We start from the raw sequence: 18,771 nt of genomic DNA, 5'->3' as shown, positions 1-18,771 counted from the left end.
TGCATCGACACCCCTCGCGGTCCTCGACAATTTGGTGATGAAATCCATAGAAATTTGTTCCCACTTTCACTGAGGAGCCTCAAGTGGCTACAACTTGCCATGCAGACGTTCATGCTCGGCCTTAACCCTGCGACAGGTCAAGCACCTCTCAACAAACCACGCCACATCCCTCTTCATACAGGGCCACCAATACGCTCTCTTCAGGTCCAAATACATCTTAGTGGCCCCAGGATGGATCGAGATCCTCAATCTGTGTGCCTCCTCCATCAGGATGGTACGTGCCCCGCCCACAAACGACACCCAAATCCGACCCTGAAAGGTCAAAAGTCCTTGGCTATCGGTAACGAACTCTGATACCTGCCCAATGACCTGCTCTCTCTTGCGGTTCTCCAGTCTCACAACCTCTGCTTGGGCCTCTCGTATGGTATCCAACACCGGAGTCATCACCGTCATCCTCATACAAATGTCTCGTATCGGGGCACTCCTCACCATGCGGCTCAGGGCATCGGCTACAACGTTAGCCTTGCTCGGGTGGTACAGGATCTCGCAGTCATAATCCTTTACCACATCTAACCATCTCCTCTGGCGCAAGTTCAGGTTGGGTTGATCCATCAAGTACTTCAAACTCTTGTGGTCCGGGTATATGGTACACCGAACCCCATACAAATAATGACGCCATATCTTGAGGGTGAACACCACTGCCACTAACTCTAAATCGTGGGTGGGATACCTTATCTCATGGGGCTTTAGCTGCCTCGATGCATATGCTATCACGTGCCCTCTCTGCGTAAGCACCGCACCCAACCCCGATATCGATGCGTTGCATCCCTTCTGGAAGGGATAACACCGGGGCTTCGCTAAATCTATGGCGAAGCGTCTCAAATGAGGCCTGCTGCTCTGGACCCAACTAAAATTCACGCCCTTCCGGGTCAACCTGGTGAGAGGAATGTCAATCTTGGAGAAATCCCTGATAAACCTCTGATAGTAGCCGGCCAATCCCAGAAAACTTCTGATCTTGATGGGGGATCTCGACATCTCCCACCTCATCACAGCCTCAATCTTGGCCGGATCGACCAATATCCCATTTTGGTTGACGAGATGCCCTAAGAACTGGACCTCTCGTAACCAGAAATCGCACTTAGAGAATTTGGCGTAAAGCCTCTCCGATCTCAATACCCCAAGAATCTCCATCAAATGCTCCTCATGTTGTTCCCTAGATCTCGAATACACTAGAATATCATCGATGAACACGATCACCGACCTATCCAACATCGGCCTTCATACTCTGTTCATGAGATCCATGAACGTTGCTAGCGCATTGGTGAGTCCGAAAGGCATCACCACAAACTCGTAATGCCCGTAACGAGTCCTAAACGCCGTCTTCTGGATATCCTCATCACGTACTCTCATCTGATGATATCCAGACCTCAAGTCTATCTTGGAGAACCAAGATGCTCCCTACCACTGATCGAACAGGTCGTTGATCCTCGGTAGTGGATAAAGGTTCTTGACCGTCAACTTGTTCAACTCTCGGTAATAAATGCACATTCGGTGTGAACCATCCTTTTTCTTGACAAAAAGGATCGACGCTCCCCATGGTGAGCTACTCGGTCTGATAAATCCTTTCCCCAACAACTCCTAAAGCTGTGAGCATAACTCCTGCATCTCTGGTGGCATAAGGCAATAGGTTGCCTTGGCAATAGGTGTTGCCCTCGGAACCAAATCAATGCGGAATTGCACCTGCCTCTCGGGAGGCACACCCGGTAACTCCTCGGGAAAAACATCCAGGAACTCACGCACTATCAGTACATCATCGAACGAGCTCTGCCTCTCTGCGGCCACTCGTGTATCCATCACATAGGCTACGAATACTTTACAGCCCTACTATAAACTCTGTCTTGCTCTGGCAGCCGAACAAAAAGCTGACCCCGATCGGGTACCCTCGCCATACACCGTAAGTACTCCCCCACTTGGGTCTCGTATCATCACCAACTGGAGCTCGCAATCTATAACAGCTCCAAATCGGCTCAACCAATCCATGCCCACAATGACACAAACGTCCCCCATCGCGATCGGGACAAGATCTATCGAAAACTCAACACCGAAGATCTCGAGTATACACCCTCGGATCACATCTGTAGCATAAACCACTCGCTCGTCAGCTATGGAAACTCAAAGAGGTTGACTCAATGCCTCTCGACAGATACTGATGTGCTGGCTAAAAGCTAAAGATATGAAAGATCGAGTCACTCCCGAGTCAAATAACACCAAAGCAGGTACAGAACTCACAAAAAAGTACCTACACATATCATAAAATAAGCACAATATCTAAAACTCAGAATAAATAATGAAAGGATGCATACCTGCCACGACATCAGGCGCTGCGCGGACCTCCTCCGCTGTCAACTGGAAGGCTCTCCCGCGAGCCTTCGGCGCCTCAGCCTTCGCTGGTCAGATTTCAGTAGCTCGGGCAGCAGGTGCAGATCCCTGTGCTAATCCCTGCAGCAGCTATGGGGACTCGGCCTTCCGATGGCCGGTCTGGTTGCAATGAAAGCAAACCAAGAATCCCTTGGGGAAATCCCTCGCAAAATGCCCCTCCTTCCCACACTTGTAACACACCCCAGCTCTGCAGACTCCCTCGTGACTCTTGTCACACTTCCCACAGGTGTGGCCTTCGGACCTACATATCTCGAATCAGCGGGCTTTTCCCGCTTGGCGGCCAGCTGAGCCTACGTTGGTCGTCTGTCTCTCCTCTGAGACTCGGTCTCCTCCCTGACCTGAGTCTCCAGCTCAATCTCCCTCTTCCGGGCATTTGCCTGAAGCTCAGCAAATGTACGGTATGATGAGTTTTCCACAAACTCACGAATGTCCCTCCTCAGTATGCTTAAGTATCGGCTCATGCATGTCTGCTCAGATGACACATGCTCAGGGCAAAACAACGCCCTCTCGTGAAACATCCGTTTGATCACCGTCACGGACTCTGTCCCCTGCTTGAGGGAAAAGAACTCCTGAGCCAACCGTTCCCTCTCCATCGGGGGAACATACTCATCCCTGAACATGGTGGTGAACCTCTCCCAGGCTACCGCCAAGATCTCCACCGTAGTAATCTACTAGGGGAACATACTCATCCCTGAACATGGTGGTGAACCTCTCGCTCAGATGCTCCGGACATGAACAGGTGTAGAAGCATCCCTCGATATCAGAAATCCATCTCATCGTAGCAATCAGATCCTGCGTCCCATCAAACTCCGGTGGCTTCGTGGTGCTGAACTCCCAGAACAGCAACGAGTCACCCCCCTGAGGTCTAGCAGCAGCCACAACTGCAGTAGCTACAGCAGCCGCAACCTCAGTAACCGTTGCGTATCTCTCGTCAAACGTCTCAATCAGGGTGGTCTTGATAGACCCAAATATCTCTGGTATCTCTACGTGGATAGCCGCAACCACCTCATTGTGGATCATCTGATGAAGCTCCTCGTCACTCACGCCGCTGGTCTCTGGTCTGTGGCGTGTCCCAACCATGATGTCTCTGAAATACAACATAAAAATATCAGAGATTCTCTCGAGTACACTCGCACTCGATAACTCAACCCTACTTGCTCCCTAGTACCCTTAGGATTCTTACTTGGACTGCGCACTGATCCGGTGTATTTAGTAGTACGGGTCCCTATACTACCTTCCACACCGCATCAACATTCATTCCAAGTCCTCCTCCTAGGATCCTAGATCACAAGTACTCTACATCGCGCTATGTATATGCTACTCTTCGGTAGACTTCTCATAAGCTCCTTACTGCTACCTACTCACCCTCGAAGCATCTCATAGTAGCAGTACTCTCCTAGGCTAAGGCATCACAAATCAGGCCACTCTAGTCCTACATATGAATACCGAGCCTACTCTAGCATGCACAACATAATATAATATCTCATAACACATAATGTAAGGGGTATTTTGGGAAATCACCATTCGGGCGCTGGCAGATCTTACACACTGCTCCTTTATGCTTTTCTCAAGGTCTTTTACTCTTTATAAAAATTGTTACTTTTTATGAAAACATTCTCAAATCCTCAGCTTGAGTTCAGATACACCCAAAGGTGCATCCGAATCCCTCAAACCAAGGCTCTGATACCAACTTGTAACAACGTAAAAATTTTAAAACTATTTTTCATTTTAAAAACAACCATAACTCATATAATAGTTCTCAAAATCTCATAATGTAGAATGTCATAATAACAAATCCCAGAATCTCAAACAACTCTTCCTCCAGTGTGTACAAATCATGATGACGCCTTCCCGCGATCCTCGCTGGTACCTGAAACACATATCACACAAACGGTAAGCATAAAAGCTTAGTGAGTTCCCTAAAATACCACATACGCCACTCATGGCTATATCGCAATACGACCCTCCGGTCGATGTGTCTCAGTGGGACCCTCCAACCCCGTAGCTCGTTGGACCCTCTCGTCCGATCATTGCTCGTTGGACCCTCCGGTCTGGTCTGATTGAGGACCCTCTGGCCTCATGAGTCATTGGACCCTCTGATCCGGTCTATATAACACATAACATACATATAGCACAATGCACATAATATCAAACATACACATAAAACATAAGACCCTCCGGTCTGTACATAGCTACCACTCTAGGTAATGTATAGTGAGAAGACTCACCTCGTATGAAGTCAGATAAACTCTCATGCTTGAATATCTCGACCTAGCCTCCTCCTATCAATAGGATAACATCTCTAATCAAAATCCACTCATGTTCTCATCTCTAATAATGGGTAGAAGACCATTCTACCCTTCTCTGACCTCTCTTGAATCAGCTTGACCAAAATCGCATGGTCAACTCTAGTCAATGGTCAAACTTTGACCAGACTCGTTGAGTGCACATGGGTGAATCGGCGAGTCCAAGCATGTCCTTTGAAGCCTTCTAAGGCCTCACTCGACTCGTCGAGTGGACCTTCCACTCGACGGGTTACCACTGGTCATGAATCGCGGGGCAACCGCGACTCGATTCGTCGAGTTCTCTTTTGGACTCGGTGAGTTTCTTCCATAGCCACACTCAAATGGCCTTCTGAGGTCAAATCTGTTTCTCTAACCTATAGATCTGACTTCCCAATGCTCAATAATCACGTAAAGGTCCAATCTTGTCACTCATGCAACGTCCATAATGCTTCTTTTGGTGAAAAGCTTTCAAAATGGCACCCTAGGTTCATACCTCTAATGGAACAGCATAAAGAAAAATGGTTGGGACTCTATGGACCTCTTAAGGTCCAGATCTAAGAGTTATTCCACCTTGGGGACCTCATAAGCTTCGACTCCAAGCTAAAGAAGGGGTAAGAAAACCCTAGATTCAAGTAGATCACCATAAACACAAGATTGAGCATAGATCCATATCTCTAGAAGCCTCTTCTGATAAAATGGTAGCAGATCTGAGCTCCTTAAGCCGTCTAGCTTGCCCCCCTTCCTTCTTCCTTGCAAAATCACACTAGAGATGATGAAAATGGCTTCCTCTCTCTCTCTCTCTACACGCTCTCTATTTCTCTGGTGCTCTCAAGGGTGAAGGTGGCCGCAAACGAGGGCCATAAGATCCCTTAAATAGGGAACATGACCGAGGATTTGGGGTTTTTGTCCACAGTGCGGACTCGTCGAGTCGACTCCCCGACTCGTTGAGTCCCTTCATTAAATCCAGTCAACAAATCGCGATCCTACTCGACGAGTCTAGGCGTCAACTCGTCGAGTCCCTCTTTTGACAAAAATAAATAATTAAAATATGATACCCCGAATTCCGGATGCTACAATCTATCCTTCATTTTGGTCATGATCATGGAAGCAATGATCTTATACCTCTCCTGTCGAGTACTTTGATGGTACCTTTCCATCAAGTCCTGGTGCACTTCATAAGGCCAAAAGTCCTCATATGACTTTTGGAGCTCAGTAGTTATGGTTGCGGTCATTATACACGACACTTTGGTCACATCCCTCTCATGAGTTTTGTACTCAACAATCTATTCGGGAGTAGCAGTGGATTCATCAATCTCCCCAAGCTCTTTATAAAGGACATATTCTTTGTCCTCATAACGAATTTCCATTCTTATGTTTTGAATCCAATCATTGAAATTCGATCCATCGAAAATGACCCTACCACATAAGTTCATGAGGGAGAAAGAGCCGGAAGGGATTGGGTTGGAAGAATTGTTTGAAGCATACATATAAAAAGAAAGACAAAGTTTAGATTAGATAATGATCCTTAATATAACACCCAAAATGAGATATTAAGGCTAGGACCCAACACAATATTTTACAATTTGGAAGAGGGATGCTGTAATCCAATTGCAAAATATTTGAAGGTAGGTAAGTGACGATTTACCAATTTCCACCATGAAAAACAAAATTGAAGATTAGGTTTTAAATGAATTAAAATTCCTAGATTCTTTTGATATTCATTGAACTTTTCAATGGCTTGTTTAAATCTTGATTATGCCCTTCAAGTTTGTGACTGGGATATCGAGGATCACAAACAAGGTGTGAATAACCATGAAAATTAGCTTGGTACTCTTGATGTTACAAATCACCCAATGAATGTGCCGGTTAACCACACATGCTCTATTGATCAATCATTAACACTAAGCTACCGTTTGCTACACATTGTTAGTCCCAAATTAGTGTGTCGGTTAACCACGCATGCTCCACTAACGACTTAACAAGGTGCAAAGTGCAATTTCATGGAATAGTACCATTTTCACATTTTTCCTAAAGTAACTAAGACGGGGAATTATAAAAGTTTAGTTACTTTAATAATTTTCATTATATTTATTAATGAGAATTAGTGTCCTATCCTACCCGTTCGGCTAACGACCCTCCACCAGTTAAGGAAGCGGTTAGTGAGAGTGGACACCCATTAACCACCATTTTATAGGCAGTAACCATATACTCCCTTATAGACTGGCTTCGAGAATGAGACCTACTAACGCTAAGACTGACTTGTCTTATACATATATATTAGTATTAAACTTTAATGCTTTAATAGTATAAGGGTTGAATTTTAAACTTTTAAAACTCTAGAGTTTGGAATTAAAGTTTCATTAATGTAACTTTTCAAGTTCCAAAACTTGAGGAGAAGTTTTGTAACTTGTCAAGACTATTGAAATTCATGACTTATGAACTTTTGTGTTCCATGAATGAGACATTTCCAATTCGAAACTTATATACAAGTTATGAAACCTTCCAAGACTCTTAGAATTTTATAACTTACATTAGTTAATGATTTCATCAATAAAGACATTTCATGTTCCATAACTTAAGGACAAGTTATGGAGCTTAATCAAGAACACACATAGATCAAATTAACTAATCCAATTATGATATGATGATTGTTTACCAACTTGAACTAATTTGTTCATGTTACATGATAACTTCAAAATTTACAAATAACTAGTATTTACTAAAAATAAATTAGTTATCTTAGAATCTGACAACCATCATGTTATTGGATGGGGATTAACATTACCATGTCATTAAAATCAAATTTTATGAATCAAAACAGTTTGTGGTAATGTTCCTAATCCAAAACGGGCCAAAAACTCGAAAATTCTGCTCACAGACAGACCAACTCATCGAGTGCACTGAGGAACTCGACAAGTTCATCATCATAAGGCACCTACTCGTCGAGTTCATATATCAACTCGTTGAGTAGGCCTGGCAGAATCAAGTTTTGCAGTTTTTTTAGCTTTGAAAATTACACAGATGCATCAACACAATAGAAAACATCCTAGGCTCTGATACCACTGTTGGGCTTTATGTATTCTAACATTCCTATGGTGCACATACAACCCTAATGCTTTGGATCTACATTTTCTCTAATTAAACATGCAATAAACATTTTCCAAAGCATGAAGCCTAAACTAGCATGCCAGGTGATATTAGAATCATAAAAACTAGTTAGAATATTACCTTGTGTAGTAGCTTGAATATCTTAGGCTCAAGAAAGCTTAGCACCCCAAGTGTGATGTGTCAAATGGAATCACAAAACACCTAGAACAATTTGGATGAATATGGAGAGGTTATGGAGACTAGAAATGGGATTCTCCTAATCCATACACATTAGCCCATGACCCATCCATTTGATTTGGATAAATACTTCATGGATTAACCCATAAGCCCATCACAAATCAAACCATGGATCTTTAGCCCAACTCATATGTATCATATTAATTAGTCTCTTTTGATCACTAAACTAATTGTTGACCAATACTAATTAGATAATATGATTCCTCAATTAATATATTATACTTATAATATATTAATAAATCATAAATAACCTCTTACTCAAATATCATTCCTAACATATTGCTTTGCTGAATGCAACCCAAATGGACCATGCTACTATCGGGTCAAGTACATACCAATTATAGTTATTGGCTTAGACACCTAATCCAACATTTTTGGCGGTAGTAGAGGAGGAGGAGAAGGAAACGAAGAGTGATTATCCTTGATTTTTAAGTTTGTGTGGTTTTTGAGACAATTTATTTATTTGTTTTTATGTTTGGTAATGTAGGATTTAAGTAATTTTAGTTTTTTGTGGTTGTTTTCTTTTTTATTACTTTTTTGTTCTTGATTTCTCAGAAGTGTAGTTAGTTGATGAGAGGAGTTGATGATTTCCGAGAGAACGCGACAATGGCTTATGTGTGGGGTGAAACTAGCGACTTGAAAGGAAACGATTTTGAGTGTTGACGACGAGTGGTTAGTCATACTAAATGAATAAGAGCATTTTCCAGCAAAATAGAATGGTATACCACCTTGGTATTACTTTTTCTTGGCAATGAATCGAGTTGGACATAAGTTTTATTTTTCTAAGAAGAACGAAACCACGACATGGTCACATCTAACAACTACTTGGCGTCGAGGAATTTCGTGATTAAATTCCTGACTTTCTAAGACCATGATGTGTTTTTACAATACAACGTCGTGTTGCTACTCATGTTCACCATTTTTGGTTGCTTGTTTCACACCATTTGAAGTCCGTATTTCTTGGAGTATTGAAGACCATTCCAGCAGCAGTCCAAAGTACCATTTTCCAAGCCATCTCACGAGATGTCAACAACACAAGATTCAAGTTCAACCTTTCCACTTCTATCCCAAGGGGAGTCCGTTCCAATTTCTCTCTTTAATTTTATGCTCTTTTATTGTTAAAGCATGCATTGACGGCATTGAATGAAATAAGTGTGGGGTAGGGGGTTGACCATAGGAATAACAAGCATTATGAAAATTTTTATTATGAAAAGTGACTATGATTTTAAAAAATTAATAGAAAGATTTGAAATAATAATCTAAAATTGAACCTAGTTAAAATTGTTGTTATGTTGAGACCTAGGTTGTTAGTGTATTGTGGGACGATCCGATGCGATCCTCGATGTTTATTTGAGCCAACATATGTTCTAGTATATTTGTGGCTTCCCTGTCCTAGTGAAATCATGAGAAAAAAACACGGCCTTGCCAAATTTGAGAGATATAAAATGTTTTGGCTTTGGGAAAACCTAGACCTAATAAAAAACTATCAGTGACTGATTTATTTCCGGGGTCCTTTTTGTCAAAATAAAGCAAGTAAATTTTTCTAGTTTATCTGTTCACTTTTCTTTTTTGTTAAGTCTAGTTAGTATATAAATAAAGTAATAGTTTAGGAGTAGAGCCAATATGTGACCTTTGGGACTTGACCACTATTCCTCGCAGGTTATTTTTGTATATCTGTCCACCTGCAGTACATTAACGCGGATCGAAACGGAAAGAATGTCGCTATATGGGTTTCATCGAAAGTCATGGGTTCTATTAGTGACCGAAGGGCTTCCGAGTACTCCAATGAATCTTTTAGAAAGTCACGAACTATAAATTTATTAAACTCGCAACTAAGTTTAATTTTTAGTTATATATTTGCTTACATGTGATTATGGGAAGTTGAAGTATTGAGAAAAGATAAATATATATATATATATATATATATATATATATATATATATATATATATATATATATATATATATATATATATATATATATATATATATAGAAAAAGTGAAAAAAAAATAAAAAAAGGATAAAGAGAAAAAGCTCTACAAAAGGAAGATGTTGCAACAAATAAAAGTGTAGTTATATTTTTAGGAAATTATACTATATATTATTTTTCATTTTTGTTGAGTCACTTGACATTTGACAATAACTTTTGAGACGAAAGGGGTAAATAAAAGGGCATAGGAAGCTCAAATTCGGTATTTATAAATGTTACGGTTATTTTCTCAACCCTAGCAAGTGCTCTGAGTTTGAGTTGACTTTTGGAGAACTTAGAAGTGTTGGAACACAAAGGAAGCTCATATTTTGATTGAAGATTAGATTTAGAAGAGATTTGAGGCAATAACACTTCTTAAAACTTATTTACTTTATTCTTTATTATGATTTTTATTGTGAACTTCGTTTTTAATTTTTTGTTTCTAGAAATCGTGGGCTAAAAACCCTAACTTCTATTTAGAGTAGATGATCCTCTTTTTAACGAAAACTAATTATTTTGTTTATTGTTGAGGTTTTCTGAATTCGATGATCATTTTTATTTGCTAAACTTGAATCTTATGAATTTATGACCATCAAAGTTATAAGACTAGTGTTTTGATCATAAACCTAGGGTTAAATAAGAAGAATAGGTAAATTAATGTGGAAGCTAATATGTGATGATTATTCATGTATTGAATTGATGTTATTATCCATTAATATCAATCATAGTTCAAGTCTAACATAACTCGAATTGAATAATAATAATCTAATCTGTTTGTTCACCTGATCAATGCATGAATGAATTAGTTTTGCTAAAGGATTATTCTTTTGATCATAAATTTTAGTCAACTTTGGAATCAGTAAACAACAATCAATTTAATCCATTGTAATTATCGAAGAAATCAGCCATAGGAGTAATGCGAATCGAATCTAAACAGAAGTCCCTTTAATATCTTGTCTGAATTCTTAATTTGAATTGCTTTTGATAGTTTACTTGCTTTTAGAGATAATAGTTTTAAGTTTGTAGACTTGAAAAACTAGAAAACCCCTCTCTTTAACTAATTGTTTGAATTAGTTAACATTTAGTAGTATTTTAGCTGATATTTACGTTCTATGAGTTCGATGCCCTACTTACCTGAACTTTCCTGCTATTTGATTAGGCACACTACCTATCATGTATTAGTTAGTCTAGACATGTATTATCAAACTCAGACAAAATATCAATATAAGAAGATGAAGGAATTTTAAACGAGTTAAGAAGATCATGTACCATAACAGTCATCCGTAATTTAGTCGAATCCGTTGACACGAAATACCTCCTAGTAATCTCTTCCTCTTCACCCGTCTCATCTGAAACAACATTTTCCTCTTCATCTTCCTCCAATATTTCATACATTGCCCCATGATTTGGATTTCGCATCCCATCATCATCCGATCCAGAAGACCAGATATGATAAGTTGATTCTTCCTTGTCATCTCCTCTAGCTACCAAAGAAACACCCTTAGTGTGAGCTCTAATCTCCTCAATCTTTTCAACATATTATGCCTCATCCTTAACTCTCTCCTTCTTCTCTTCTTTCTTCCATATCATTCATTCCTTCACCAAATGATTCAAACCATTGCAGTAGTTACAGTCGTAACATGAGTCTCCTTTACGTTTCAACTCCTTCTTCTTCTCATACGAACTCTTAACATACTTCTTCTCCACATTTGACTCATCTTTCACACTTTTTCCAGTTGAAGACACACTCTTGTTCTCAGAATTGTTCTTAAACTTTCCATTGAAAGGCTTCTTGAAGAATTTATTCACTTTGTTGTTCGAGTAGTATGTGACTGCTTTATCGTTAGAGTTGAATAGGAATCCTTCTTCACTATCCTTCTCTTCTTCTCCAGAATCTGATTCCTTGACAACAACTTTCAATACCAAAGCTATTGGTCCTCAAAGACTAAATTCACTTTCTTTAAAAATGTCATTGATGCTGCTTTCATGTCATTTAATACATTATAAATTTTTTTCAGAGAGTCAACCATCAAAACATTCTTGAGACTTCATCATCAAGCTGACATTCCTCCACTCCTTTCGCAAGCCTATAAGAAAAATGAGATTGAACTCCAGGGACGAACGAGTCTCTCTATATCTAAAACAGTTGAAAATCAGTTCAGTCAATCAATCATATTACGATCTGATTGATTCATTGTCCTTCTGCTTGAATTTTCCCAACTCTAGCAAGCACTGTTTTACCGAACTATTCTTTGTTTTCTCATTACATTGATACTTCTCCTTCAAGGTATCCTTAATCTGCTTGGCTATAGAACATCCAGGAGCATAGTTGTAAACCATTGGTGGACGAGCACCACATAATTCACAAATATTTCTTATCATTCACCTTCATCTTGTTTCCTTGCATGATCATATATTCATTCGTAGCAGTAGTTCCTAAAGTAACAAGCCTCTCTGGAAGAAAAGGAGCATTACTCATAGATCGCATCAAATCTTCATCGATACCATTCAGATAGTCTTCCATCCTATTAATCCATTACTCACCATACTCCGGAATCGACATCAGAATCTTTGTTGACGATCTAAGCAAGTGACAGAAATTCGTCATTATGTTCAAATTGAAATTCGTCAATCTTTGTACGGATTTAGAAGAAAGAGGATTTTAGACTCAAACATAAATATAAGAGCGAAATCAACCAAAGATTGATAAGAAATCAAATGACCTAACACGTAGAGTGCATAATCAATTTAGTACAATCGATCAATACAAGTTTACTGATTCAAATTGCAGAAGATTTTGAATCAGAAACAATGAGTAAAAAAATGAAAAATAACAAGACACTTCAATCATTTGAGAATTATACTCTGATTACAATTGAAGTGTGTTAGGATTGATTATGAAAACAAATGATATTATGAAAGCAGTAAAGAACACAAGATCTAAATATTATCTAGTTGGCTCAAATATAAGTTTGTAAGAGTAAAAGAGTTCAAGAGTCCAAGTTGTAGGATGACGCTATAGAAACTTACTCTACTCTAGGTACCTATCCTATTTATTGGACACAAACAAACTCATAAAAAGTTACAAGGACTAAACATCAAAGTAATAAAACAATTATGCCATGTAAAATAGATAGAGTGCCAAATTCATGTTGATTTCGACACCTTACAGACTCTGACTAATTCGACTCCTCCCTATACACACACCCTACACAAAATCATCAAAATCATTTAAAAATAAGGGCTAAAAATAAAAGTCGAAATTAGCCAATGCAACCTAAAGGAAAGTTCTAGATCTTGTCGAGAGCTTTTTTTGGCAATATATAGAACGTCAAAAAATGGAGTTCGTATGAAGAAATTATGAATGTTTGAGGTTTTGTGAAAAGTGCCCCGATCAGGAAGATTGCACGTCCTGCATGCTTCTAGAAGGGGATACACAGACCACCAGATTTATGTCATGTGTCAGCACCAGACACACTCTTGAGTATGCTACGCGTACCACTTTAGTACGCTAGGCATAAATCACCTTTTTGGCCCTATAAACTTGCGTTTCCTGCCCATATGCTTCCAAAAACAAATATGTTTCTTTCCCTCTCGATTTCCATCCAAAAATCATTAGAAAATTTATTTTTATATTTTAGTTATATATTCAGGATATTATTATTATAATCTCGAATCTGGTCGATCCCGAGGCGACCTTCAAGTCCCGAGTCCCGACTCTACCCTAGATTAGCGGTGTCACGCATCTAGAGTGAGTTTCATGAACCCTTTTTCCATCGTTTTATAAAATATAGGTGTGTGTGTGTGTTGGGGGGGGGGGATACATGTTATAAAAATACTTTATCGATTTTACAAAATATAATTATTTGTAATATATTAGTAGTTTATTCGATAAATACGTTAGGATAATATATCGGTAGAAACTCTGCCTTCTGCCTACTTTTAATAAATGATATTATGCCTAGTCGTTATACTGACCAATTTTATAGGATAACCTTTCACTTAGTCATTATGATAGTCAATTTCAAGTGATAATTATTATACGCCACCGTTAATTTGCATATATAAATATCAGTGATTATTGTACACGGTCGTCACTTTATCCGTATAAATAGTGATATTTAGTATACATGGTCGTTACTCTGCCTGTATATATACTGATATTTAATATACGCCACCATTACTGTACCCGTATGAATATTGATAAATATTATACGTCGTCGTCACTATGCTTGTATATATAGTGATATTTAGTATACGATGTTGATACTCTGCCGTATAAATATCCATAAATACTATATGTTGTGATCTCTCTGCCCGTATAAATAGTGATACATAGTATACGTTGTCGTTACTCTGGTTGAAGCTCTAAGGCAATATTATACCCAACCGTCGTAGCAGTAGCCAAATTTAGGATAAGACACTGTCCCTAGTTGTTACTCTGCCTAAATATCCACTTTCCATATTAACTATAATTAATGTATATATATGTATCTGAAAATAATATATATATATATATATATATATATATATATATATATATATATATATATATATATATATACACTATATATATATATATATATATATATATATATATATACACAAACACACACACAAAATAATTATGAGATCTAAAATATATAATTTTAAAATATAAAACTAAAGGGGTTTATATTATGATAGTTATAGGAAATCACTCAATAAGAAAGATAAAAAAAGATATAATCACTCTAATAGAAGTATCCAAGGGGCATAATTTTGTAATAAAAGATATAATCACTCTAATAGAAGTATCAGATGGGCATACTTTTAGAATAAAAGATATACTCACTCTAATAGAAGTATCCAAGGGCGTAGTTCTGGAATAAAGATATAATCACTCTCAATAGAAGTATTGCTTTATACAAGCATACTTCTAGGATAAAAGATGATAATAGAAATATCCAAGGGGCATACTTCTGAAATATAAAGTATAGACGGTATGTGCCTATAAGATAATAATACTACATATAAGATAATATTATACTCCATTTCATAGGAGAAAACCTAAAGAGAATTGTAGTATGTGATAAAAAGTGAAACGTTAAAAGTTTAGTATCTAAAAATAGTAAAATATTATTAGAAAATACCTTAACAATATAAATCAAAATACTTTTATAACTTAATAAAGTCACACATAAAAAGTATTTACAAAGGTATAACACTCAAACCTGTGAGGTCACCAACATTATGTTGATGTTTTCAAAAAAGTGACATTTATGTCACTGAAAGCAGCAGTTGACCGAGGAAGCAATTGGATGACGTCTATCATTTATTTGTATGCCTACCTGTTAAGGAGCCTTTGTATTAGGAATTCTAATAATCCATTGTAATGTTTTATCTATCAATAAAAGTGACATTTATGTTTTATATTGTTTTGTACTATTCAATGTATCTTCAATGACTAAGATCCAATATCTCTACATTCCATAGCTCGACGTTTTCACTGCCGGCTGAGGGTGTGACAGATTGGTATCAAAGCTTTGGCTATAGCGAACAATTACTTCCTTAGGAAATACAACTATAGCCTAAGGGTTTATACTCCGAGTAGGTTTGTCCTTAAACCTAAAAATAAAAAGTATTATTATTAATTACCCCACTGATAGACTAGTTATGGGAGAGGTGCCTAGGCTTGAAATTTTAGCTTTGGGTTGCTGGATTTCAGAATAGCTATACGCCAAAATGGTGTTGCCCTCCGACTTTTCCTAGCTGGTTGATCCTCACTCGTTAGTCTTGAATTACAAAAGAAAAATTAATAAATCCCACAAACAAAACTTCATATAAAGAGTTTTATAAACTTAGTCCCTCGATGAGAAAACATCTAAATGTATACAACCAAATATATAGGAACCCAAACACAAAAGTTTAGATCAAATATGATATCTCAGATTAACATGAAATGTGAGCCGAGCCATAACTAGGTATAGCGTGTACACTCATGCTTAATTTTGGTTAGACCGACATATAACTAATCATGAATATGGTAGTTGATAGACTAAACTCTTGAGAAATCTATAGAGCTTAGAAACCCAATTATATAGACCAATACTATCTAGGGAAGATAGCACTGTCGTCATGCAAGAATGGAAGATCTTGGAAACAGGGTAATGGGACCATTTACAGAGAAAGATCAAGTTATGCCATCCACTCTTAAGACCAAGGATACCCATACTTTTCCCTAGCCCCGATAATGAGCCCGACAGGAAGGAGAATTCCTTAGAAATAAGTAAAGAGCCATCTGAATCATCATAAGAGCCCTCCAAGGACCCTTCAGAGTCCTTTGAGGTGAACGATCCTACTGAGGAAGAGACAAACCAGCCTAAGTAAGAAATTGATTTCTCACAGTACGAGAATAAAGAGGCTAGAAATCAACATAGGATTCGCTACCTATATTTTTCCCTCGAAACGTCATTTAGTTCCGCCATTCGTAGCCACATATATCGCGAGTCAATGATGAGTTGGGAATCATCAAAATAAGCACCACGAGCCTGTCTAATATGACCCAATAGTTATATGAGGACTTATGACAGGATAAAAGGATTGATTCTCCAGGCACAAGTTGCAGAGAAAAAATCATCACTGCAAAGGAAAATTCATGTGCGATAAAGATAAGAACTCGATCCACTAAACAAATAGCTCACTAACCAAGTATGGTAGGCTTTCGAGTTATGACATAAATCTAAAGATAATAAGAAGTTTAGTTATGCAAAAAATACGTATTGTCGCTATCCCCGTAGAGATAGCCTTTTAGTACATCAAATCTTTCCCCTCCTAACGTAGAAATTTTTGTGATATCTGTTTTTACACTAACTCGTGTGCTTAGCCATTACCACTCGCATCCGTAAAAGGCATCATCGGCTAATACACTCTCTTTCAATAAATGTATTAGGATCCAAACATACCTCATATAAAGGTCATAAGAAGAAACCCATGGCACAACCAAACCTTGTTGTAGCAGCCATTGAGGAGTTGATCATCAAATGGATCTTTGAAGCCCTAGATCATAGGAATGTCGAATCCGGACAAGGTAGAGGAACCGGAGGAGATAGTACATAGGGTGGTAATGGAAGCCACCCAAGGGCGTGTACTTATAAGGAGTACATGAACTGTAAATCCAAACCCTTTTATTGAAATGAAGTAGCAGTAGGACTGACTTGATGGATCAAGAAGATAGAGTCAGTATTTGAGATCAACTTCTGTGTTGAAAATTATAAGGTCAGGTTTGCTGCATGTACCTTCAAGGACATAACATTATCATGGTGGAATGGCCAAATGAAACCCATGAGAGTTAGTACAACTAATGTCATCTCTCAGGACGAGTTAAAATAACTACTAACTAAAGAGCATTGTCCCAGAGAATAGATGCAAAACCTAGAATAGGAGCTCTGGAATCTTACCATGCAAGATACATACATTGCAGCTTATACCAGTTGCTTTAATGATTTCGCCATCTTCTTTCCCAGTTTTTTCACCCCATAATACAAGAAAGTAAGAAAGGTAACATATGGGGTTTAGTAAAGGCTATCAAGGATTGGTTACGACTTCCAGGATAACTACTTATGATAGTGCCAAGGGTCTGGCTTTTACCCTGACCAATCAGGTAATCCATCAGGGCACCATATTTTTAAAGACTGATCCCTCGGGATTAGAAAGTAGAAAAAGAAAGCCTGATGAGGATTCAGAGCAAGTAGCATGGAAGAAACAAGACTTAGGGAAAGTCTTTGTAGCTAAGATTCCGCCACCCACTCCTTTAAGGTAGTATGTAAGAGATATTCTGTTATCGAATAAGTGCAACTACTATCATTTGGGTACATGTAGAGAGTTAATATATAATAAATGCGTCAAGAAGGGCCACATGGCTAAGAATTATAGGAGTCTGCCACTTACCACTACCCAATGACTTGGTATTGGCAAGAACCACAACTATTATGAATATGGAGAAGTAGGACACTTCAAAAGGGAATGCCCAAGGTTGGTAAATCAATGGGGTAATGGTCTAGGAAGAGCATTTATCATTGGGACCAGCGAAGCGGCTAAAAATCTTCCTTAAGAATTGGTAAGTCCTTCCTTATAACTTACGAGCAAACTAGATAACGATATAATTTTATAAACGTTAGATAAAGACACGTTAAAATATAAATCAAAGAAATGCACATTATGAATTATAGGATGAATACATAGGTTATATGATTCCAGAATAAAATAGTTTCAGAAAGTGTTGCTTATCTCTATTGGGCATCTCTCGTATTAGTCTAACCGTAATACGGAGGAATCAGATGGTCGAAAAACTATCTAATTTTAGCACCATGTGATAGTATTCACCAGATAAGTAGATAGCATTAGAATGGATGATAATGAAAGCTAAAATAATCCTTTGGTAATACTAGGATCAGGTGGGGATAACCGATTGTGTGCCTTGGCTATTGGAGTCGCACCTGGTACCAAATCAATCTGAAACTCAGCTTGCCTTACCGGAGGCAATCTAGGAAAATCCTTAAAAAAATACATTAGGATACTCCAGACAACTGGCACTTCATCAACCACCTTTTTTACCTCATATCTAGTATCCAACACATAATCCATGAAACAGTAACAACCCCATTGAAGATACCTTCAACCTCTTGCATCTGAACAGCAAGCTGGTCCATGCTGGGCACCCTCGAGTTGAATAATTAGTTCTCTCCTACTTGG

This window comes from Lactuca sativa, chromosome 2, assembly GCF_002870075.4.
Source record: "Lactuca sativa cultivar Salinas chromosome 2, Lsat_Salinas_v11, whole genome shotgun sequence".
NCBI classification, from domain to species: domain Eukaryota; kingdom Viridiplantae; phylum Streptophyta; class Magnoliopsida; order Asterales; family Asteraceae; genus Lactuca; species Lactuca sativa.
Note: the sequence above shows the minus strand (reverse complement) of the source record.